The 24,663-nt window shown below is 35.5% G+C and overlaps 1 pseudogene; it reads right to left on the minus strand.

Annotated features, from left to right (window-relative positions):
• Positions 1–2,247: 2,247 nt before the first annotated feature.
• Positions 2,248–3,727, minus strand: LOC133096599 (5'-nucleotidase domain-containing protein 2-like; annotated as a pseudogene).
• Between the last annotated feature and the right edge of the window lie 20,936 nt (positions 3,728–24,663).

Genomic DNA, 24,663 nt, shown 5'->3' on the forward strand with positions numbered 1-24,663 from the left:
GCTGTTGTAATGGCAGGCGAAAACAGTTAAGGGATTCATTTTTCTTCCAAGAAAATCATACTTTGCAAATCCGTCTGAATTACAGCCAAAGGATTACTTTGTATCTGGCTGTAACAAACTCTCCTTCCACCCATCTTGAATGTGAAAAGAAACCAGCTTATTGTACTAACAAGTACCATGCCCTCCAGGGTCAGCTACAATTGCCCAGCTTTGAAACTGGCACCGCAGCTCGTGTTTTTATAGGCGATAGGTGAACCCAGGACGAGTTTGTGGTTCCTGCTTTTAAACTTCCTGTGTGAGCAGTTTCTAAATGAGCCTGAGAGCTTTAAGGTTCAGGTCTTTATGGGCCTTCCTGTGGGCACCATTATTTATTGGATTTTTGAAAACAAGAAGGTACTCTGTTCTCCAGGATGAGGAAAAGGCTCTCATAGGAAATGATAGAGGCAGTGTTATAATTTATGACACCTCTGTCTCCCCAAGGAAGTCCTCCTGAGAGCCTAACAAGGCACTCGGATTACAATGATGAGCAAGGATAGGAGAACTGAAATAAGGTGAATCACCTGAGTCTTCAGCTCGTATTGTGGACACGTAGGTCCCGATGACAGGACTGTTCCAGGCAGGAGTAGATTCATGAGACTCACAAGTACCTCTTTCTGCCCACCTCCGACACCTAAAAAGCTGTTAGAATCATGTCGCAGTACTATATGCCTATATGTGTATATGCACGTGTCAGCATTCATTGCTAGCTCCTGTTCACTACATGTACACTTAGTACATTTTCCAGTATTAATGAAGGTGAGGAGTCATAGAATTTTGAAAGATGCTTTCCAAAGTCTGAATCAGATAAGGGAAACACTTAGTGGGACTTGGAAACAAATAAGAAAGATAAACGAGCCTACAACATTTCCATGTTGTCAGTTCGGGAGTTGAGAACAGGTCTAAAAACGGTGCTATCGCCAGGAAAGAAGCCTAGTAATAAATAGCTTTAATTGTCATGTTACATGAGAAAATGTAAAGTTAGGGTAATTATCCCTGAGGAAGTCACCTAATGAAATCGTGAGCCATGGCATCTCCAACCAGACGATCGCTCCTAGAAGGACACAGCTATTGAGCCCCTCTTACGGGGAAGTTGTAGGGATGTGGGAAACTTAAATGCTTTTTTCCTTTCCGTATAAAAGTGGTTTAAGCTACACATTTTGACTTGGCAGACAAAGTTCATGATGTTGATTTTAGATTTACTTGGGGGGAAATAATAAGAATCAGTGCATTCACCAGTGGATACAAGAATTCTTCCAGATTATTTAAAGCTATGAGAGGGCTCATAGCTTACGGCTGGAAAGAGCTTAGAGTTTTAAAAACTCATTTCCAGCATAGTCACAGCTATCAGTGCTTCTTGGTTTTTTTTTTTTTTTTTTTTTTGGAAACAGGGATTGAACCCAACGTTTTTATATTTTCAAGCTTTACTAAAAGATATTGTGGAGTTTGATTAAGGAGACCTATAGAAGTTGCCAATCAGATATTCGTCTTAATGGAGATACTTAGGCTTACTTGCTTGCTTTCCAGTAACTTATCTGTAACATACACACATAAATGGACAAGTCGAGAAATAGAATAACACCAATCCCCAGAAGGACTTATAATACCTTCTTCCAGTCACTTAGACGACCTCCTCCCCCAACCCCATCTAGATTCCCAGTACTATAGATTAGTTTCGTCAGTTTTAAATTTTATATAAATGGAATCATAAGAGCTATATTTTTTATATTTGACATCTGTTGTGCTACATTTTGTGGGTGAGATTCTTTTATGTTGTTGCACTTAACACTAGTTCGTTTAATTTTATTATTGGAAATTATTCCATTGAATGAACATGCCACAGTTCTTTTATCCAATTCTACTGTTGATGGATTTGGGGTTATTTTCAGTCAAGGTTAGTATGAACAATGCTGCTATAGAGTTTCGTGTACACAGTTTTTGGTAATCAAATATATATATTTCTCTCGAGTCTCCATTAAAATTGGAAATCTAGGTAACAGGGATTATGTATATTTAGCCTTAGTAGGCACTGCCAAACAATCTTTCAACATGGATATAAAACTTACACTCCTAATGTGGGAGAGTTCAGTTTCTCCATATCCTTGCCAACACTTGCTATCTTGGCTCTTTTAGCCTTTCTGATTGCTGTGCAGTATAATTCTGGGGGCTTTGTTTTTGTTTTTGTTGTTTTTTCCAAGAAGGAGACCACCTTTACTGCTTGTGTGGACAGACACCCAGTGTGGGCGGAGCAGGAGGGGCGGGGGCCTTTCCTTGACAATAGAGGTGCCCTCGGCACATGTGGGCCACGTTGCCAAGGAAAGGCATCTTCCTGCAGCAGGTGCAGAGTCGGTCCATCCAGAAGGTTGCTTCATGCTGCAGGGGTGAGTAGGGCCTGTATGAGGTAAAAGCCACTCAGTGGTTGAGCAGTTAACCTAGGGAGGCCATGCCAAGGTCAGATACACACAAGAGATGCCCTGAGAAGAAGGTGAGGTTTTGGAAGGTGTGGAAGATGTTCCCAAACTGAGCATTGAATAGGACCTAGGTGATGCAACTCGGCTCCTGCTGTTCCTTCTGCCAGGCACACAGCACCTGCCTGGACTTCACATCCTGGAAGGTCTACCTGTGCTCCAGCAGTCCCATGAGTGCAGCTTCAGGGTCTGTGAGCATAGATCCTGTTCTGTGTTGTGTTGATGATGTGGATCTCGTATTCCAGCTTGGGCATGATGGCACCACTGCACCAGTCGTCCTGGGGCAGGAAATCTTCCAGGTTACTGTTGAGGTGTTCTCCAAAGTAAAGCATGCAGAGGCCATCCCATTCCATCAGACCAGGAAGTCCAACAGGTTTCCCTGTGGAAGGATCCTGTCTTTTCCAGGCGGGTGATATGGTCCCACTGGACTAAGCCCTTTTCGTTGAGTTTTCTGCAATACTGTGCTGGTTGGTGAAGAAAGCTGGACTTGTCCACTTGGAGGATAAGCTTATTGAAGGGTTGACCAATCAAGACCCACCATATGATACATCTCCATGTCCACAAAGCTGAAGGGACTGTTGGTGATGAGGAACAGCTGTTTCCCATGGGCCACCAGGTGGCTCAGGATAGCAATATTTACTTAACTTTCGGGATGTACTTCTCTAGGTCCCCACTCAATCCACTGGTATATGAGGTCAAGTCTTGTGTGGCATCTTGAATGACCTCCATCACATCCTTGTATTGGTACACTTGGTCAAACTCCAGATCATGAGCCAGGAAGTGGTCTACCATGCAGAACAGTGACATCTCTGGCAGTAGAAGATGTCCATGGAAGGTATGATGGAGGGAAATTTGCTGTAGAAACTGCCCACCTGGTACAGGGGGTATGCTGGGTGCCCCCAAACAGGTGGATCACGTCCTCATCCTGCAGAGTTGGAGGACCCTCGAGGCATTCCCCAGTTGCATATAATGGAAGGCATCAGTCTTCATCTGAATACTCTTCTGAATGTCATAGTGGAGTCCCCAAAGGCAAACTTGAGGCTGTAGTCATACTTCTGAATCCCCTCTGAGCATTTGTACTGCTCAATCAGGATGTCATGTGCAGCACTGTAGATCGCTAGGTGCAATGCAGCTGTGTTCTGGGCCAGCATCTCATCGTAGTGGGAGCTATAGACCTTGACATCACTCATGTTGATCTCATTACTGGCATAGGCAGCTGCCAGGTTCAGGGACTGCTGACCTTGCTGGGCGAGGGGGGTGCAGGAGGCCCTGCACCAGTTTCCGTATGTCCTGGTAAGAGCCTACAGGTGTGCTCTGAGCTTGTCTCCTTGAGTGGTGGCAAAGCATGCACTACCCTGATCCCAAAGCCAAGAAAAGTGCCTCCCTGTTTGCTGTCAAGACACCTCCAATCTGCTGTTACACTACCCCAGTATTGCCCATTAGCTCACCACTAAACCCTGGATGCTTCCAGTGACTCCTGATAGCAATGCTATCACCAGTTCTGATGCCGCCAGGTCACCTGCTACCATAGTCGGTGCCTCCTAAAAGGGAGAGATTTTTTTTTTCCCCAGGAAGACATTGGGTAACAAAATAATTATTTTTTGTTTCAATTATTATTTTTTTCTTTTTTAAAATTGAGATATCCTTGACATATAACAGTGTTAGTTTCAAGTATACAACATAATGATTTGACATGTGTATACTAACCTATGAAAAGATCAGCACAGTAAGTATAGTTAGCACCCGTCACATACAGTTAACCCCCCTCACCTATTTTGCCCGCCCCCAACTCCCTTACCCTCTGGTAACCACTACTTTGTTCTCTGTATCTATGAATGTGTTTTTGTTTTATTTTATTTATTAGTTGGTTTTATTGTTGCTGTTGTTTTAGATTCCACATATGAGTAAAATCATACAGTATTTATTTGTCTTTCTCCAGCTGACTTATTTCACTTAACATACTATCTTCAAGGTCCATCCATGATGTCACCAACAGCAGGATTTCATTTTTTTATGGCGGAGTAGTATTCCATTGTGTTTGTGTGTGTATATATATATATGTATATGTATATATGTATATGTATATATGTATATGTACGTGTATATACAGTATGTATGTGTGTGTATACACATATAAAATGTCACATCTTCTTTATCCATTCAACCATCAATATACTTAGGTTGTTTCCATATATTGGCTATTGCAAATAATGCTGTAATGAACATAGGGGTGCATTTATCTTTTAGAATTAGTGTTTTTGTCTTCTTCAGATAAATAGAAGTGGAATAGCTAGGTCATACGGTGGTTTTGTTCTTAAATGTTTTTAAGACTCTACATACTGTTTTCCATACTGGCTGCGTCAATTTACATTCCCATTAACTGTGCACATCTTCTACATTCTCACCAGTATATATTATCTCTTGTCCTTTTGATGGTAGCCATTCTAACAGATGTGAGGTGATACCTCATTGTGGTTTTGATTTGCATTTCCTTGATTAGCAGTATTGAGTACCTTTTACCTACCTGTTGGCCATTTGTATGTTTTCTTTGGAAAAATGTCTATTCAGATCCTCTACCCATTTTAAAATCAGATTGTTGGATTTTTAATATTGAGTTTTATTAATTTTCTATTTATCTTGTATATTAACCCCTTAATAGATACATGACTTGCAAATATCTTCTCCCATTTAGTAGGTTGCCTTTCCATTTTGATGATGGTTTCCTTTGCTGTACAGAGGCTTTTTACTTTGATATAGTCCCACTTATTTATTTTTGATTTTGTTTCCCTTGCCTTTGGAGTCAGATCCATAAAGCCTTCTAATACCAATGTCAGTGAGGTTACCAAGTACATTTTCTTCTAGGAATTTTATGGTTTCAGGTCTTACATTCAAGTCTTTAATCTAGTTTAATTTTTGCACGTGGCATAAGATAGTGGTCAAATTTTATTCTTTTGCATGTGGCTGTCCAGTTTTCCCAGAACCATTTATTGAAAAGACTATTTCTCCATTGTATATTCTTGGCTTTTCATCATAAATTTATTATCCATGTATGTGTGGGTTTATTTATGGTCTCTAGATTGTGTTCCATTCATCTGTGTGTCTTTTTTCATGCCAGTATCACACTGTTTTAATTATATTTTTGTTGTTTTTGTTTTGTGTTTTTCTTTGTTTCATTTTTTATTTTAAATAGCCCACATTCCTTGTACCAACTTCAGAAGCTACAACAAAATATTAACAAGTCAATGATTTTTATTTTCTTAATTTTGCTTACATATGTATTTTATGATACCTTCCTCAAATAGAACCATACTATTCATATTGTTCTATAATATTTTTTACTTAACATAGCATCACAGTGCTTTAATTAATGTAGCTTTGTAGTATAGTTTGACATCAGAGAGCATGATATTTCCAGCTTTATTGTTCTTTCTCAAGATTACTTAGGCTATTTATTTTTTTGTTTTTATTTGTGTGTGTGTGTGGCTGTATACAAATTTTAGAATTATGTACTTGCGTTGTGTGAAATGTGCCATTGACACTATGCACATTTAGGGAGTGCATTGAATCTATAGATGGCCTTGGGTAGTATGGACGTTTTAATGGTATTAATCTTTCCATCCCATGAGCATGAAATTTCTTTGCATTTATTTGTGTCATCTTCAATTTCTTTCATAGTGTTTTACGGTTTCAGTGTACAGGTCTTTCACCTCTTTGGTTAAATTTTTGTAAGTATTTTATTCTTTTTGATGTATTTGTATATGGGATTGTCTTCTCAATTTTTCTTTCTGATAGTTCATCATTAATGTATAGAAATGCCATAGATTTCTGTATATTGACTTTGTATCCTGTGACTTTACTGAATTCATTTATTAGTTGTAACAAGATTTTGGTGGAGTCTTCAGGGTTTTCTGTACATAGTATCATGATGTAAAAAAGTAAGTTTTACTTCTTCATTTCCAGTATGAATGCCTTTTACTTCTTTTTTTTTTTTTAATTTTTATTTATTTATTTTATTTTTGGCTGTGTTGGGTCTTCGTTTCTGTGCGAGGGCTTTCTCTAGTTGCGGCACGCGGGGGCCACTCTTCATCGCGGTGCGCGGGCCTCTCTTGTTGCGGAGCACAGGCTCCAGACGCGCAGGCTCAGTGGTAGTTGTGGCTCACGGGCCTAGTTGCTCCGCGGCATGTGGGATCTTCCCAGACCAGGGCTTGAACCCGTGTCCCCTGCATTAGCAGGCAGATTCTCAACCACTGTGCCACCAGGGAAGCCCCCTTTTACTTCTTTTTCTAGCCTAATTGCTGTGGCTAGGACTTCCAATACAATGTTGAGCAAAAGTGGAGAGAGTAGGCATCTTTAGAAGAAAGGCTTACAGCTTTTTGCCATTGAGTACCATGTTAGCTGTGGGTTTGTCATATATGGCCTTTACTATGCTGAGTTATGTTCCCTCTGTACCCACTTTATTGAGAGATTTATCACAAATGGATGTTGAACTTTATCAGATGTTTTTTCTACAGCTATTAAGATGGATATATGATTTTTTTATCCTTCAGTTTAAAGTGGTGTATCACATTAATTTGTGGTTGTTGAACCATTCTTGCATCCCTGGAATAAATCCCACTTGATCATGGTGTATGATCCTTTTAATGTGCTGTTGAATTCAGTTTGCTAATTTTTTTTTGTTGAAGATTTTTGCATCTATGATCAACAAAGATATTGGCCTGTAATTTTCTTTTCTTGTAGTATCCTTGTCTGGTTTTTGTATCAGGGTTATGCTGGCCTTGTAAAATGAGTTTGGAAGTTTTTCCTTCTCTTCTATTTTTTGGAAGAGTCTGAGAAGGGTTGGTATTAATTCTCTTTTAAAGTTTTGGTAGAATTGACCAGTGAAGTCATTTGTTCCTGGACTATTGTTTGTTGGGAGGAAAAATTGTTATTTTAAATTTTGGTTTTCGTTTCGTTGGGTTTTTTTCCTCCAGTAAATTTTCTCCAAAGCACTGAGACACAAGTCACTGGAGATCAGCTGAGCAAATATATTGTCTTTATGCTTTTAGCAAAGGGAACTATCTTTTTTAAAGCTTTCATTATCAATAGTGTTTCTGTCTTCCCATGAATTATCATATATCCTGGTGAGCTTTGTAGAGTGCTCGTAAATACGCTCCTGGAAGATGCCTATAAACATATCTAGACATACGGAATCTTAGTGGCGAAATAGCTTATGATAAAAGAGGGAGAGTCGCACATTCTCACTGTCCCCATCTTAAGTACACACATACAAGTGTAATATATTTGTACATAAAACATTGTTCTGACTTTCTAAAGAATAGACGAGAAAAAGTAATTATTTAGGGCTATATGTGAATGCATCCACAAATTCCTGCCAGGTTTTGTAACACCAGACTATCAGTTTTCTCATAATAAAAGCTGCTCTATCTCTCGCAAAGTTCTTTCGAAGTTCAAATGAAATAACAACCATAAACCTCATTGCTTACCATGGAAGGGGAATATAAAACACAGAAAACTCAGCAGTAAAATTATGTCTCTACAATTCATGCTGACAGCATGAACCAAGTTATGCAAATCATTGTTCACTTAGAATGACTTTACACCTCTATTTAGCACATATTACATCATGACAAAAGGCTGGAGCCTGAGCATTAAGTCTTTAACCAAGAGAAAAAGGGTCAAGAACAAAAATCTTGTTGTGCCAGTGTTTCCACTGATTGGGTGACATTAATTCATTCATGCATTCAACAAGATAGCTTTTGAGCACAATATGTTAAGGCATTATTTTTAAACACTTGCTAATTAACCTCTCTGAACTGCAAATTCTTCCTCCATATAGTGAGAGAAAGGGAATTGGTCTGGTCCAGAAGTGTGCTATCTATTAAGTTCTAAATTCTTTGATAAGAAATAGGCAACTGGGAGAACATACACTCAGACCAAGCCAACTCTAGAGGGAACACATATTTAGAAGGCACTAAAAAGAAGCATGTGATATGAATGGCATTCCAAAGATAATAGCTTTTACTGAGAACTATATTTTAGACATTTACATGATTTCTTATGAAATATGGAAATTCATGCATCCCACACATCTGTAATTCCTGACTTTTCTTCATATATAATTGGAGACAATAATACAATATTTGACGGCCTAAATTTCCTGGAGGATTATAAAAAAGATTCTTTGTTTTCCATAGATACTCAATCTGTAAACCACTTAGCACACCACTAGAGTGAAGCACATGGACTACTCAATTTGGCAGCTATTTTATTATACCTATTTTGATTTTTTTTTAAAGCAGTTTGTCAAGATTGGGTATAAATTATGACAAATGTTACATGGATTTATTCCTTCAGGTTGTGTCCTCATTTAGAATTTAACCAATCAGCTATGCCTCCCCTCAGTAGTGGTTATCTTTGATGACTTAATACAGTTGGGCTTTAGCGTCACAAGATGTATGTCTTTCAAAACTATCATGTAAATGACTAAAGAAATCCTATTTTGAGATACCACAGGGTTATTATGTACCACATGGACTGTTTCAAAGGATGGCTTATATCATTCTCTCCATAGATTGTCCACAGGGGAAATATGCAGGTTGTATAATAGTGCTTTCCGCCCCTCTTTCACCCTGGGACTTAACCAGATCCATGTGTTTAGTGAGATCTGTAAGAAGAAACAGGCTCACACTATTTCATGCCTATAAGGGATAGAACCTAGTTTAAAATATATTTATTAGGACAGGAATATCCACTAGTTACCAATTAAAAGAATCCAGGCAGAAAGGGTGATTAAATGGGAAATTCGGGGTGTTTGCCAAAGCTAAATAGCATTTTGGGGGATAATATTTTGCATCTGCATGGGAATATATTATTTTCAAAATATTTTGTAAATGCTATCTCAAGTAATTTCTAGCATTCAATTTTATAGATAATTAGAGAATATTTAATAATAAAAAATAAAACAACAACAGATGGACTTTCTATGTGCTGCTCTATTTTATGTGTATTATAAATCATAATTTATTTAATCCTCTCTATTACTCTGTCAGGTATAATTTATATCTCTATTTTATACCTAAATAAAAAGAAGCAAAGAGATTAAATAACTTGTCCAAGGAAACAAATTTAGGAAATGGCGGGGCCAGGCATTCTGCTAATGTCACATCAATGACAGTTCAACTAGGCTAGTGTCATTTAGCTCTTTCGACAAACATATGTTTCTTCGAATAAGTCTAAGATTAAAAAAGAAAGACAGGGACTTCCCTGGTGGCGCAGTGGTTAAGACTCCATGCTCCCAATGCAGGGGGCCCCGGGTTCGATCCCTGGTCAGGGAACTAGATCCCACATGCCTGCCGCAACTAAGATTTCACATACCACAACTAAGGAGCCCATGAGCTGCAACTAGGGAGCCTGCCTGTTGCAAGTAAGACCCGGTGCATCCAAAAAAAAAAAAAAAATTCAAGGGCTTCCCTGGTGGCGCAGTGGTTGAGAATCTGCCTGCCAATTCAGGGGACACGGGTTCGAGCCCTGGTCTGGGAAGATCCCACATGCCGCGGAGCAACTCGGCCCGTGAGCCACAATTACTGAGCCTGCGCATCTGGAGCCTGTGCTCGGCAACGAGAGGCCGCGATAGTGAGAGGCCCGCGCACCGCGATGAAGAGTGGCCCCCGCTTGCCAGAACTAGAGAAAGCCCTCGCACAGAAACGAAGACCCAACACAGCCATACATACATACATACATACATACATACATACATAAAAAGAATGTAAGCAGACAAGAATAGCATTAAAAAAAATTAAAAATTAAAAAAAAAAATTAAAAAAAAAAAAATTCAGCGCCCTTGAGCTATCAATTAAAGTGAAAATAAATGAGCAGTATATTGGTTTAATGTGTTTTTTATCCCTAGTAATGATCACTTTAATTACACTTATTAAAATGTCCATAAGTGTTTTGAGTTTTTGACAGTCACTGAAAACACCTGATAGAGATTTAAGACTGCACCCTTCTATAGCGTAATTAACTAGAAAGTAGCTGAGTGGACAAGGACCATATTTCCCTGATGTCTACCTCAGGATATTGGACTGGTTCTCACAAATAAAATGTGACCCAAGGTGACTTAAAAGAAGTTAGATTTTCTCTAGGCCTTCTTCTGCCATCTGCCTCTTTGAACATAATGACCAGGGCAATTGTGGAAACCTTTTGAGGATGCAGTAGGAGTCTGCAATATCCATTTTGAATTTCCATGCATGTATGTTTTAGGATTATAACTTTGGGCATTGTTTATTGAACAGTTTCACTACCTTATATGAATGCCTATTCAATGAGTTACAATTTTAAAAGCAAAAAAATAAACTCACAGATCCAAATTACAAAAATTATATAATTTTATATGTATTTTTGTGTGACAATATTGGGGAAATGAGTTTTTAGTTTCTTACCATTCTGAACTTTTGAGATTTTCCTCATTTTCCCACCAGCCCAAAGATGCAATTAAAGAGAAATTTTGGGGGTGGGGGAAGATCCATGGATCCTTCTGTTTACTTCTAAAAAAGAAAATGAGAAATATAATTTCAAATTAGCAGATAAATATAAAAAAATAAAATTCAAATAAATGACAAGATAAGTATAAAACAAACATAGAAAAAGTCAAAGAATAAATTCTAATATTTCATTAATTGCAAGAAATTTAAATGTCTAAAAAGGACTTCTGTATCTAGCAATTTGGAACACTAGATATCCAGAAAAAACTTTCCCAATAAAGTATTTAAGGAAATACTAACTGTGGAGAATTCTTGACAAATGGCTTAATCTTTTTAAATTTTCACAGCAAAACAGTAAAATTATTTAGCAAAAACAAAACTCATGGACAATATTTACAATAAAACTAGGCAGCAAGTTATTCCTATGGATTCCAAAATACAAGTAGGTTTAATTTTTAAAAAGACCAAAAGCCTGCATGGCACTCATATCTGTGAGGCAAAAAACAAAGAAGCTACAAGGTACCTGCCATGCCTGAAAGTGATAGGAGTCACCCTGGGCCAACTTAAAAACAACAGCTGAAATGAGGAGGAGATTTGCTTTGTTTGTGGGCACAATGACTGTACAGTAACCACTAAAAAGCTAGGTGTTTGTAGCCATTAAAAACTCCCCAGGCTGACTAGCCAGGGCTCCCTGCCAGGCCAAAGCTACACACAGAGGAGAAACTGCTGAGTGCAATCAAAATTAAGCAAGGTATGGACAGAGACAGAAAAAAAGAAAATGACCAGATAAAGTGGGGTTGAGTTAAGAGACCCATAAAATTTCAGAAAGCATGACAGTATTTTTTTTAACACTCTTAGAAAATAAGAGCACTTTTAAGTTAGAAAAGTCTCTGAACTATGCCTCCTTTTAAAACATCAGAAAAACTCTTTTCCATAAAAGTAAGTAACAGATCATTGTCAAGGTCAAATTCCATACGTTTATTATAAGACAAAAAGGTAATAAGGTGAAGAATAACATCCACACAGAAAATGAAAAGTTTAAGATGACTTTTAAACCATCTTATATCATTTGGAAATGAAAGAGCAACATAAATGAGAATTAGAGTAAAGCAGAAATATGGTGATACAACTCAAGAAATAACTAAAATAAAAGAGAAATTACTTAATAAATGGCATCTTAATTAGAAGAAACACAAGTAAATAAATAGAAAATGCCTTTTGAAATTTAGGTTAAGAGGACAATTATAAAAACCAAAAAGAAAGGTAAAAGGATTCAATAAAAAGTGTTCGTTATTGAAGATAGGCAAGGAAGATAAAAAATAGACACAATAGAACTTTCTGAACAAATCCAAAGCATGGAAAAAGAACAAATAGAAAAGAAAAAATGACAGCTTAAGAAATAGTTCCTGTCATTAAAAAAATGGAAATTTGTACTGATGCCTACTGGGTACCTATGAATTTTGATCCAGAATGATCAAACCCAGGAAATATTCTATTAAAATTATTGAACTTAATAAAATTTTTAAAAACAAAAGCTCATTTGGGTATCAAGACAAAAAGTTACATGAACTAGAAAATTAGAATATCATTAGACTTTCAACAGCAGTGCTTTTTGTAAGAAAAATAGAGTAACATATTTAATATACTCAAGAAAATATTTTAAATGTGAGTCAGTATAAAATCCAGCAGAACTGACTTCCAGTACGAAGACATAAACAAAGTTTTCTCAACATGGAAGAACGCAGGAAATTTTGTTCCCTTGATCCTTCTAGAGAAATCTACTAGAGAATGATCTTCAGACAACCAAAATGGCTATGAAGGCATCGACATGAGGAGGGTGGTGAACATTAAACAGAGTTACTTATAGACTTAAAATTGAAGAAGGGTTAAACATGAAATAGAACAGTATGTAATGACCATATGCTCAGGTATAATAGGTATAAAGCAATTATTAAAACTGGGGGAAATTGGGAAAGCATATGTAAAAAGTTAAACTGTTCTCAGTAATTATATATATACTAGAAGTGTTAATATCATTTTTCTGACAATGTGTGTGTAAAGTGGGAAAAATTTAAGTAATGCTATGGACTATACAAATTTTACTATGTCATGTGCCCTAGAGAATTTGAATTCTCAGTGTAAAAGAAAGCAGTTATGCATGTAATATAGAACATGGTATAGAAAAAGTCTGGTGGTCCTAAATTTGAATGGAAGTATCAGTAAGACCTCACGAAGTATAATGTCTCTTAAGAGTGCCTGTCTGTCTATCTCTATCTATTTATCATCTATCATCAACATATATTCTTAGCTCAGTCCACTGAGGAGGCCTGAAAAGAATGGCCAACCTAGTACCAATGAGAGTCCTTACTACACAGATTGGGGTCTTAATTACTTTTTCTATTAAATAAAAGGAGTGCCTCTTAGACAAGTGACCAGTTCCAATTCTGGAGTAGAAAATGTCCAAGGAAAGCTTGGACCATGGTGTCACATAAGATAGTGACAAAGATATCAAAGACACATCAAAAGGTCACATCAAAAGGATCAGGAGCTAATTTAAAAAGAACGCTCTTGCTAAAGATGGGACAATTTGAGCTTTGAAAATGATAATTACAACTGATGGTAACTAGTCGTACATGTTGAGATAGATATATATTGTTCTTCTTAGGTAAATTCAATTATTCAAATATTCTTGAATTTTTTGTATTATTCTAGAAAAATGATATCGTGGAATTTGGATCTTAACTGTTGAAATTTTTAATATTGAAGGAAAGATATATTTTGTATTTTTTTTAAGCTTGGGAATAAAATTGAGAAATCCTACAGGAAGAGATACTAGGATGACTCCACAATTGCTGCCAGACTCCTCCAAATGATGATATTTTGGGTGGTTCATGAGATTCCTTTTAAATGTCATCTTTGTGGAGATGTCCCTGATACTCTGCAGTAAGAGTTTGATCTTTCCTCCTCCAATCTTATAACACTACCTATATTTCTCATGATGATTTCATATTATAGTTATTTATAGACATATTTTATATATATCCCTAAGAAATAATTTATTTGAGAAAAAGATTCATGTCTCCTTTATCTTCATATCTTTTGTCCAGGGTCCTGTAAATAACAAAGAAGAAAAAAAAATCAATATTTGTCTTTTTAAGAAATCTAGATATCAGTCCTATCAATAATAATTTAAATACTTTGAAATTTGATCAGTTTAATTTCCTATGTGCCCAGGGAATACATGTGGATAGCCTGATGTAACCAGTTGTAATATGCCAATTGTTTTGAACCAAAGACTAGAAATGATTTACATCATTGTGCAAATTAAGTAAAACAACATCAGAAGAATAAAGTGACAAAAACAAAGTGACTTCAGGAAATTAACCCTGAATAATTTACTAAACATGAAAGGGTTTTTGAGTCAGTTATTGCACACAAAAGAAAGGGGCACAAAAAGTACAGTCCATTGCTAAGCAAGGAGTTTTAAATGTTTAAAGACATCTTGTTTAAATGAAGGGATAAACTAAAGAGATTTTTGGCACCAGGAAGAGGCTTGGAACTTCTGTTTTGCCTTGTGCTCTGCGGGAAGAAAAGCTTTTCTTTCTCGCTGGATCTCTTGCATGATAACTAAGCCATAGCAAAAGGAGAGAGGGTAGGTAGAAAAGAGCAGGGATTGGAGGGCTGACCTCAGGTTACTTTAATAGAGTTAGAGAGAAACAGAGGAAGCCACCAGAAACTGAGATGGAGTGACAGGAGGAGTGTGGGGAGACCCAGGAGAGGTCGTGCCCTGGAAGCAGAGGGCTGCTTCAAGCGTGAGAAGATGCAAAGATTTTCAAACGTTCCAGATGGGTCAAGGACGTCTAGGACTGGTAACTAACCGTCAGTTTTAGTAAGGAAGAGTGTGTTGGTGATTTTGTAGGTAATGAATTTTGGTGAAACTGTAGGGCAGAGGCCAAATTGGATATAGTTCAGAAGAAAATGAGAGGAAAAAAATTGAAGGCATGTACCTCTAGCACTTGCTGGAGAAGAATGTGAGGACAAAGGAGGTATTTTTGGTTTTGTTTCAAGAGAAAGAGGGAGAGAGGGAGAGAAAAACTTTGAGTAAGAAATAGAAATTTCATTTTTTTAAAAATTCATTTATCACGTATTTATTGAGAACTTTTATTTATTTATTTATTTATTTATTTATTTTGGCCTGTTGGGTCTTCGTTTCTGTGCGAGGGCTTTCTCTAGTTGCGGCGAGCGGGGGCCACTCTTCATCGCGGTGCGCGGGCCTCTCACTATCGCGGCCTCTCTTGTTGCGGAGCACAGGCTCCAGACGCGCAGGCTCAGCAGTTGTGGCTCACGGGCCCAGTTGCCCCGCGGCATGTGGGATCTTCCCAGACCAGGGCTCGAACCCGTGTCCCATGCATTGGCAGGCAGATTCTTAACCACTGCGCCACCAGAGAAGCCCGAAATTTCATTTTTTAAAGTGTGATTTTTGTATTTGTTTTAAAATGTGAACAATTACCCCGAAGACAATATGGAGAAATCTTGGTTTTGAGATTATTAAGTTACTGAGTCAGAGTATGATAATTAGAGGTCTGTTAATATATAAATTAATTATCTTAATAACTGACATCTTGCTACTTTCTTTAAAAAAAAACTTCCTATCAAAATTTTAATTTTTAATAAGATGAACGGCCATTCATGGAAAAGTCACACTTGCATATAATCTGATTTTTTAATAAAATTCTTGGTTTCTGTGGCTTCGTGTGTTTAAAAAAATTCACTGAGAGTTATAACACTTTGATTTTTTTAAAACAAAAGGTCTTTAAGTTTTCTTAAGGATATTTTTTTCTCTGAGTCACTAAACTATAATCTCCTTCCCTCAAGCTATGTTAGATGAAACTACATAATAAAATGTGCTGACACATATGAGTTCACTCAAAGACATGTACCATTTCCTGTTCCTTATGAATATCATATGCCAAATAACTATTCTTCTCGCCTCCAAACTGTATATACAGAGCAGGTCTGTTCCACTAACAACCTAAGAAAAGTAGTAATTAATTATAACATCATTCTTATTGTGTCAAAGGTTTATTACTACCACCTACAACCCTAAATGAAGTAATTATATACATATGTAATTTCAGTCATCATTCTTTAAATAAATGCATTACGCTCTTCAAATGCTTGTGTTATCTGGATTATTCACATTTCATTAAAGCGTCCAAGTCTTGCCAAAGCCTTCAACTCTTAGGAAACCCCATGGGGGATTAAAAATGGGATGAAACCAGTAAGCTTCCAGTGCTTTTATATACTTAAAACTACATTTTCTCTCAGGGTCTGGACTATTTAATTATCATTGTTGAGCCATGAATCTACCTGAAACATTCTGCCTATAACTTCAATGAAGAATTGAATTAACCAGTCTTTCTAATGTTATTTTCTAGAAGAGTGTGAATAATTATTTTATCAAAAGGTGATATTAATGAAAAGATACAAGCGTATCAAAACCTGTGCTGCTATGAAGACTAACATGGATCTTTGTTACATATTTAAATCTAAACCTCAAGTGCCTATGTTCCCAGACCATGACCTGCTACCATTTCTCTATGGATAATACAAGGGTGGAAAGATAAGTATACATCATGATGATCTTGATGGATTGACTGCCTATCACGATCCAATTGATAACATAGAGACAGAGAGAAGAAATAAACAGATATCATGACAACCCTAACCAGAGGCTTCTTGCCTGGCCTGTACCTACTTAGAGGCACATTCAGACCAAGAAAGGTATTAGTTAAACAGATTCTCAGAGTAGGAGAGCTCAGTGCGTGTCATTGAATTGAGGTTTTTAAGAACCAAGGATCCTGGGACCACTCTATTTCCCTTCCAGGCTGTATGCATTTGTAGGGTGAATACAGGAAGCATTAGACTTAAAAATTAAAGGGTAGTTTAGTGACAGTGTTAGGCTGATAGAGCTGATACAAGATGTCACAACAATTGTAATTAAAAAGGAAACTCTATCCTATGGTCTAAGATATCCTATAAAGAAAAGATAATGTGTTTGATTTTTTTTTTAATTTATATAATTCCAAACTTGTAGGATGGTTTCAAGCATATTGCAAAGACTCTAATAAATAATTACTATATTCTTTACTTTTTATCATTTTGTAGTAATTGCTTTCTCTTTTGCTATGATATTTTTCTTAACCATTTGAAAGCAATAGAAATCATATTTTGTACCCTTAAATGCTTTAGTACCTATTTCCAAGGAACAAAGATGTAATCTTTTATAAACAGAGTGAAATTGCCAAAATTAGATAAATTAATATTGGTACTCTTAGCTAATTAATAGTCCATATCTAAATTTCATTCATTGTCTAATGTCTATATGGCTTTTTTCCCTCAGTAAAAATTGAATAAGTGATCACGCATTGTATTTAGTAGAAATGTGTCTTTATTTTCCTTTATTCCTCAGTTTTTCTTTGTCTCTCATGATTCTGAAAGAGCACAGGGCATTACATTTGTAAAATATCCCTCAGTTTAGATTGGCTACTTCTTCATGATCAGGTTCATTTTGTGTATTTCTAGCACTACAGTAATAGTGATTTTGTGCCCTTCTCAGTGCATTGCAGCAGTAAGCACATAATATCAATTTGCACCATTAATGGTAATACTAATTTTAATTACGTCATTAAAATGGAATCCACCATGTTATTACACAATAAGGTTACTGTTTTTCTTTTTGCAGTTAATGTTTGTGGTGAGCTGCTTGGATGCTGTGTCATATTTTTCCATTGAACATGAATCCACTTGTTTTATCATCTACTGATGATTCATGTCTGAATCAGTTATTGCTATCATTATTGTGAAATAGTGTTTTCTTCTCCCCCAAGAACTTACATATTTTTATTTCTTTAAATATAAAAGGTGAATTAATAAACATTCTCACTAAAATCGGGAGTAGCTAGAAACATTTTATTTACCCTTTATTTATTATAGTTATGAAATATTTTTACTAGCCTACTAAGAGGTAATGCAGGCATAAATGAGCTACCAGAAAAGTCGGGAGATAATATCATCACTGTTTCTGGTCCATTGTGTGTAGCATAAAAAAGAAGATAGCAAGGTAAACAATTTGTGAATTCTTACTTTTAATGTAATGGTATGAAAATAGCTAGATACAATTGAAATGTATATAAATCAATGGCTGATTGATTTATGCCCACAATAATAATGACTAGTTTTTAATAAAATAAATAAAACAATGAATACCCATAATAATAAAACAAGTAATTTCATATAGGTAAGAAAATAAATTAACAGTCCCAGCCATGTATGTATTACTTTAAAAAGAATAAAATTACAAAACTTGACCACTAGATAAGGAATTATTTGAAAAACAAAGAGGTATATGTATATTTTGGAAACTTTATGTGAAAGAATAGCTACAATTTTTAAAAGAATGATGTGGCTCTTGCTACCAAACATTATAATGTAATAAAAATTAGAATAGTGTGGTGCTTGCATAAAAGTAGACAAAGGGAAAATGTAGATATCACAGAGTCTCCATTATAAATAAAACAATTATGTAATAATGGAAAAATTACAAGTGGATTATGGGTTAATTATTACATGTCACTGTGAAAATTGGACAGCAGTATTTTGGGGGAAAGCGGGGTAACTTCTCACATTGTACACAAACAAAATTTTACTTTTTAAATGGGCTAATTGTGAATGGCTGACATATATTGAGTATATTATATACTATATATAGTATATATTATATACTATTCATGTCCATAATAGTTTTTATTTTACACAATTCTGACACATACACGGGTCTTCTTTAGTACATTACCCTTTGTGAAAAGCATTAGAAGAAATATGCTCTCCATTTTATAAATGAGAAAAGGGACATTTAGAAAGCTTAAGAGATTTGTCATAGTATTGGGTTGGCCACAAAGTTCATTTGGGTTTTTCTGTAAGATGTTATGGAAAAAACCAAACGAACTTTTTGGCCAACCCAATACAGGTGTCTGGTTTCTGCAGAGATGAGCTTGATATCAAATCTTAGAATTCTTAATCCTATACAAGTTAAATCTTGTTGCCTTTGTGCACTACTTGTGTATAGTTCAAGAAAAGCCCTCAATACCCCATAATTCTAAGAAGGAAATAATTTTCTAGACCGTCGAACCATTCTGAAATAGAATAGATAAGATTCTTTCACAAAGAAGCAATAACTGTTACTTAAATATTATACTTACCTTAATATATTATATCTATTTCAGATACATCTATTTGTAATTTTTAAATGAAGAATAAGAATAATAGTAAAGAAACTTACTCAAATAAGAAGTGGGGAGGAATCCTAATTTATAATATAAGTCAATGTTAAATGTTTACATGTACTAATTCAAGGTAGTTATTTAAAAGAAAGCTTAGTAAAAACTCTATATTTTCTGCTCCTGGAAAAGAATAATTGTTTATTACAAAAAGAAAAGTGATGCATATGGTAGAAACTGTAGTTTAGTAAATAGTTTAGTAAATGAAAAATTTTTAAATGAACTAACTAAAAAAAATTTTTTTAATGAACTAACTTTGAGAAAAAAATTAAAGTTTTTTAAAATATTTACATTAATAATAATAAATTAGTTATATTATACATAGGGCCATACTAATAATGTGAATTCATTTTATTCAGTGGACACTTATATCCTGTTACTAATTCTATTTTCAATGTTTCAAAATTAAACTTGGGGCATTCAGTCAAATCCTATTTGCAATGAATAATGTAGTGTATTTGAGAAATAGAGGTTCTTCATTGTAACTAAATAAGAGGGGCTTAATTATTAGGGTTTCTACATCAAAACAAGACAACTATCTCAAGAGAAAATGAAAATAGAATGCATAATGTAAGCAGCCTTCATAGAGGGCAGATCCATTCTTTCTCAGCCATATGTGTCAGAAAACTAGTCTGTGTTCTCCATGTTTATTTCTTTTGTCCTTTTTCTCCCAATTCTCCAGTAATCTTATTCTCCACTGTACTTCAGTCGCCCACTGCCGAGTTCAAAACTTAGACTTTGGCATTACCAATAAATATTACTTTCTCTAAAATTGCAGTTTCACTTTCCTAATTTCCTCAAACCCAACAGCAATCCCACTGATAGCAGATTACATTTCCATACTAACACCAAAAATAACTTAAAATGTTTGATAAACATATGCAAAACAAAACATTTTCTTAAAAGCTAGGAATATCAAGATAGTAAGAATTTAAAGACCAAAGAAGCAATCAGAGGAGGTTGCTTTTGGTTGGAACACATCCGCCAATCATGATGAAAGACAGCTGAGTATCTGAGCTATAACTGTGAAGGCTCAAAGGGCCAAGGGAACCTACATCCATTCTAATAAGCACTGCCTCCCAAAGTGAGGAAGCTGCTAGATACCCGTATGTAACCTAAGCAGGGAACATTTGGGTTGTACGCTTCAGGACAACGATGATTAGAGTTATCCTTTCAGGGGAAGTCATAGTTCTGGTTTGAGCATGGGAAAAAAATAAAGAGCTAAATCTTTTTCCCAAGAAACTGAACCCTTGGCCAGATGTCATATGAATTTCAGTTCGAATTTGTTTGATTATGAGTGGCCAAAGAATCTTCAAGCATGGTTTCATTTTGTAGAACCTCAAGCACTTGGCAGAAGCAAATGAAAAGGCAAATACATCCTGGAAGACATACCTTCATTTTAAGCCTGAGTGGTTCCCTAGAAGCTATTGTAAAATGTCACCAAGGAGCACCAGGCAAAGAAAACGAAGCACACAGCAAAAAGTCACCATGACTGAACCCAACCAGTGACATAAAAGATAAGGAGTTAATGCAAAAAAATCAGTTTCTGAAAGTTTAAAAGCAAGGAAATCTCTACAGGAAGTCAGAAACTATAAAATGACAAAGCAGATCTAAAATAACTGAATCTTACATTATTCATAGATGCAACATAGTGAAACAATTATAACAGTATTTGCAGTCAAAATAGCCTTCAATGCTGCATGGGTAATTGCTATATGACAGAGATAATACGGCAGATAAGCAAGAAAAAAAAATGGTCTTTTCAAACAAATATGCTGAGAAAACTGGATATTCTTATGGAAAACTATGATGAAGAACCTTTCCTAAAAACAGAGAAAAAAATCAGTTATAGATGGATTCCAGCACAAAATATGGAAAGCAAAACTATAAAGCTTTAACAAAATATTATAGAGAATATCTTCACAACTTCACTATAAGAAGTTATTTTCTTGGGCAAAAATAAAGGAAAAGCCAGATAATCTTAGACACCATAAAGGAGAAGATAATTTTGCTTACATTAAATTAAACATGTATTCATCCACAGTGAAGAATACATGAGTAAACAGAGGAGTTACGGAAATGAGATAGGACATGTGTAGCACATGTAACTGATAAGAGGAAATTTTAGAATTTCTGCAAATCTCTCTCTCACTGCACACACACACACACCCACCACCACCGCCTTCACATGGGTACACACACACGTAGATAATCTAATAGGAAAAAGAAAAAAAAATCTTGAACAAGCAATTCATGAAAGATGAACACCAAGTGGGTAATATAAGAGAAGGTATTTAGCCACATAAATAATCAGAGCAATGAAAATAAAAACTGTAGAATAAATTACACATCCATCAGATTGTCAAAAGTGTAATGTCTGACAATACTGTTAATAATGGTAAGCAACAACTTGTATGATCCCATTTTTATGAAAGGTCCAGAGAATGTAAATCTTTAGAGATAGAAAGCAGATTAGTGGTTGCCTGAGGATGGAAGTGAGCATGAGGGGTGATGGCTATGAGAAATATACTTAGGGTGATGGGAAAGTTTTAAAATTGTATTGTGATGATGGTTGCACAGCTCTATAAATTTATGAATTTACAAAAATCGTTGATTTTTTAAATACTGGGAACAAGTGAATTCTATGGTATGTAAATTAAACCTCAATAAAGCCATTAAATTTAAAAAAAAAATAATGCGGAGGAGCAAAAACTAACATGCAATGCTGATGGGAATGTAAATCAAAAAAACCATGTTGGTGAAAAAGTTTGGCATAATTTATTGAAGTTGAGAATATCAATACCGTATGACCCATCATTGCCAGTCGTAGGATATAAATTAGAAAATATCTTGCCCATTTGCAACAGTATATCTGAATAAGTATTGGAGAAGTGATGTTTGTCAGTACTTCACTGAAAACATCCAAATTATTTAGTACACATCAATATAAACAAATTTCAGCTGAACTCAAGAGCACACTGTTGACAGAAGTAAAATAAAGGAATGCATAAAGCTTTATTTCATACTCATGTGGTTCAAAAACACGGAAAATAAAACTATACTTCTTGAAGACACACATATCTTGTTCAGGTGTACCTAAGTGGTAAGACTATAAACTTACACAGAAATATCATTCTCACAAAAGTAATAGATATAGCAGGGAGAGAGATTTAAAAACACTGAAACGTGGATAATTCTGAGGTATTGTTAATATATTATTTTTTAGCCGGTTAGTGGTTATATACTTTAAATATTTTAATTGTTTATTAAATTGTGCATATAACTCTTATAATCATTAATAAAATGCACATATGGTTCGTGCATTTTTTCTATATTTGCTATTTTTCACAATAAAAAGAACAATTAGAAAACAAATATTTAGATAATGTGGATAATAGAAATGGCAGAAACTGACATGAAAAACTTTTTATAACATTAAATATACATTTAAAACTATTATTTATAACATACATATACATGATTACTAATATATATACATATATGTAATTGCTAAGCTCAAGGCGGCAAGTATCATCACTTTTAATTAATGCACTAGAAGTCCTAGGTAATTGAATAAGTCAAGAAAATAAAAGACATCAGGATTGAAAAGACCGAAAATGCTGTTTTTCACAAATATGATTTCTATGTAGAAATTTTGGAGAACGACCAAATAATTGTAATTAATATTCAACTTGTAATTAACAGTTCATTTAAAAGAAAATCATGTCTGTAAACCACAAACATAAAGAAAATGAAATTTTATAAAGATAATTATATTAAAAATAACCATCTCACCTTGTTAAGAAATTTAACAAAATTTACGTATATCCTTTGTGGAGTGCGTACTGTGCATCAGTCACTGGGATGAATTTCAGAAGTTCAAAGTAAAAAATGGTCACTGTACCCATCCTCATGGAATGTTTTAGGTAAGCCACAGAAAATTAGAAGGCAAATTAACGATGTTATGGTTGAGAAAGGAGCTTTCTAGAGGTAGAATAGTCCCAGTTTACATCTGTTTTGCTGACATAATCATAATAGCACCTCCTTTTACCCTCAATTATGTCCAAGTTTGGAAGATAAATTATATAGTCATCAAAACTAGCGGACCACTAGGACATAACCTTAATTTGGGTTATGGGTGTGGCACTAACCCTAATTTGGAAGTTTCAGGAACGATATCACTGAGGAAGCGGTGTCAGTGCCTGGTTGGACCTGAGTTATGATTCAGATTCATCCAGGAGAAAAGATAATAGGGGTTAGTGACACACAGAAGCAATAACACATCAATATTCACAAAAAAGGGAGACCATTACATTGGATAATTGAAAAAACAAATGAAAATGACCGAAGCCCAGACTATAGGAATTGTGCAAGAGAAGAGGGAAGTTATTTTGGGGGGGTTTTTCTTGCGTTTTTTTGTTTTTTGTTTTTGTAAGTTTCTGGTGTACAGCAAAGTGATTCAGTTATACATATACATATACATCTCTTCATATTTTTTCCCATGGTTTATTACAGGATTTTGAATACAGTTCTCTGTGCTATACAGTAGGACCTTGTTGTTTATCCATTCTATATATAATAGTTTGCATCTGCTAAACCCAAACTCCCAATCCATCCCACCCCATCCCCCCCCCCTTGGCAACCACAAATCTATTCTGAATCTGTTTCTGTTTCGTGGATAAGTTCATTTGGGTTCTATTTTGTATTCCACATATAAGTTATATCATAGGATATTTGTCTTTCTCTTTCTGACTTATTTTGCCTCATATGATAATCTCTGGGTCTATCCAGGTAACTGCAAATGGCATTATTTCATTCTTTTTTATGGCTGAGTAGTATTCCATTGTATATCTGTACCACATCTTCTTTATCCATTCATCGGTCGATGGACATTTAAGTTGTTCCTATGTCTTGGATATTGTAAATAGAGCACCTGTGAACATAGGGGTGTATGTATCTTTCTGAATTATAGTTTTGTCCAGATATATCCCCAGGAGTAGGATTGGTGGATCATATGGCAACTCTATTTTTAGTTTTTTGAGGAACCTCCATAATGTTCTCCACAGTGGCAGTATCAATTTACATTCCCACCAACTCTGTAGGAGGGTCCAAGAACAGAGAAGTTTTAATGGATGAGGTTGGATCAATAAGCAAGACCCAGACAACTGGAGGGCTTTGGAGGCCAGTCTAAAGAGGACCAGGAGGCTCTAAAGAGATTGCATGTGTTTGCAAAGGTAGTAAGTGGAGGAGCTGAAATGTAATAGCATATTGATCTGACTTCAAAATCTACGCTCTCATTGTATATACGGCTGGAATTCTGGGGAAAACATTTATGGAGCA

The sequence above is a fragment of the Eubalaena glacialis genome, chromosome 8 (genome assembly GCF_028564815.1).
Source record: "Eubalaena glacialis isolate mEubGla1 chromosome 8, mEubGla1.1.hap2.+ XY, whole genome shotgun sequence".
Classification (NCBI taxonomy): domain Eukaryota; kingdom Metazoa; phylum Chordata; class Mammalia; order Artiodactyla; family Balaenidae; genus Eubalaena; species Eubalaena glacialis.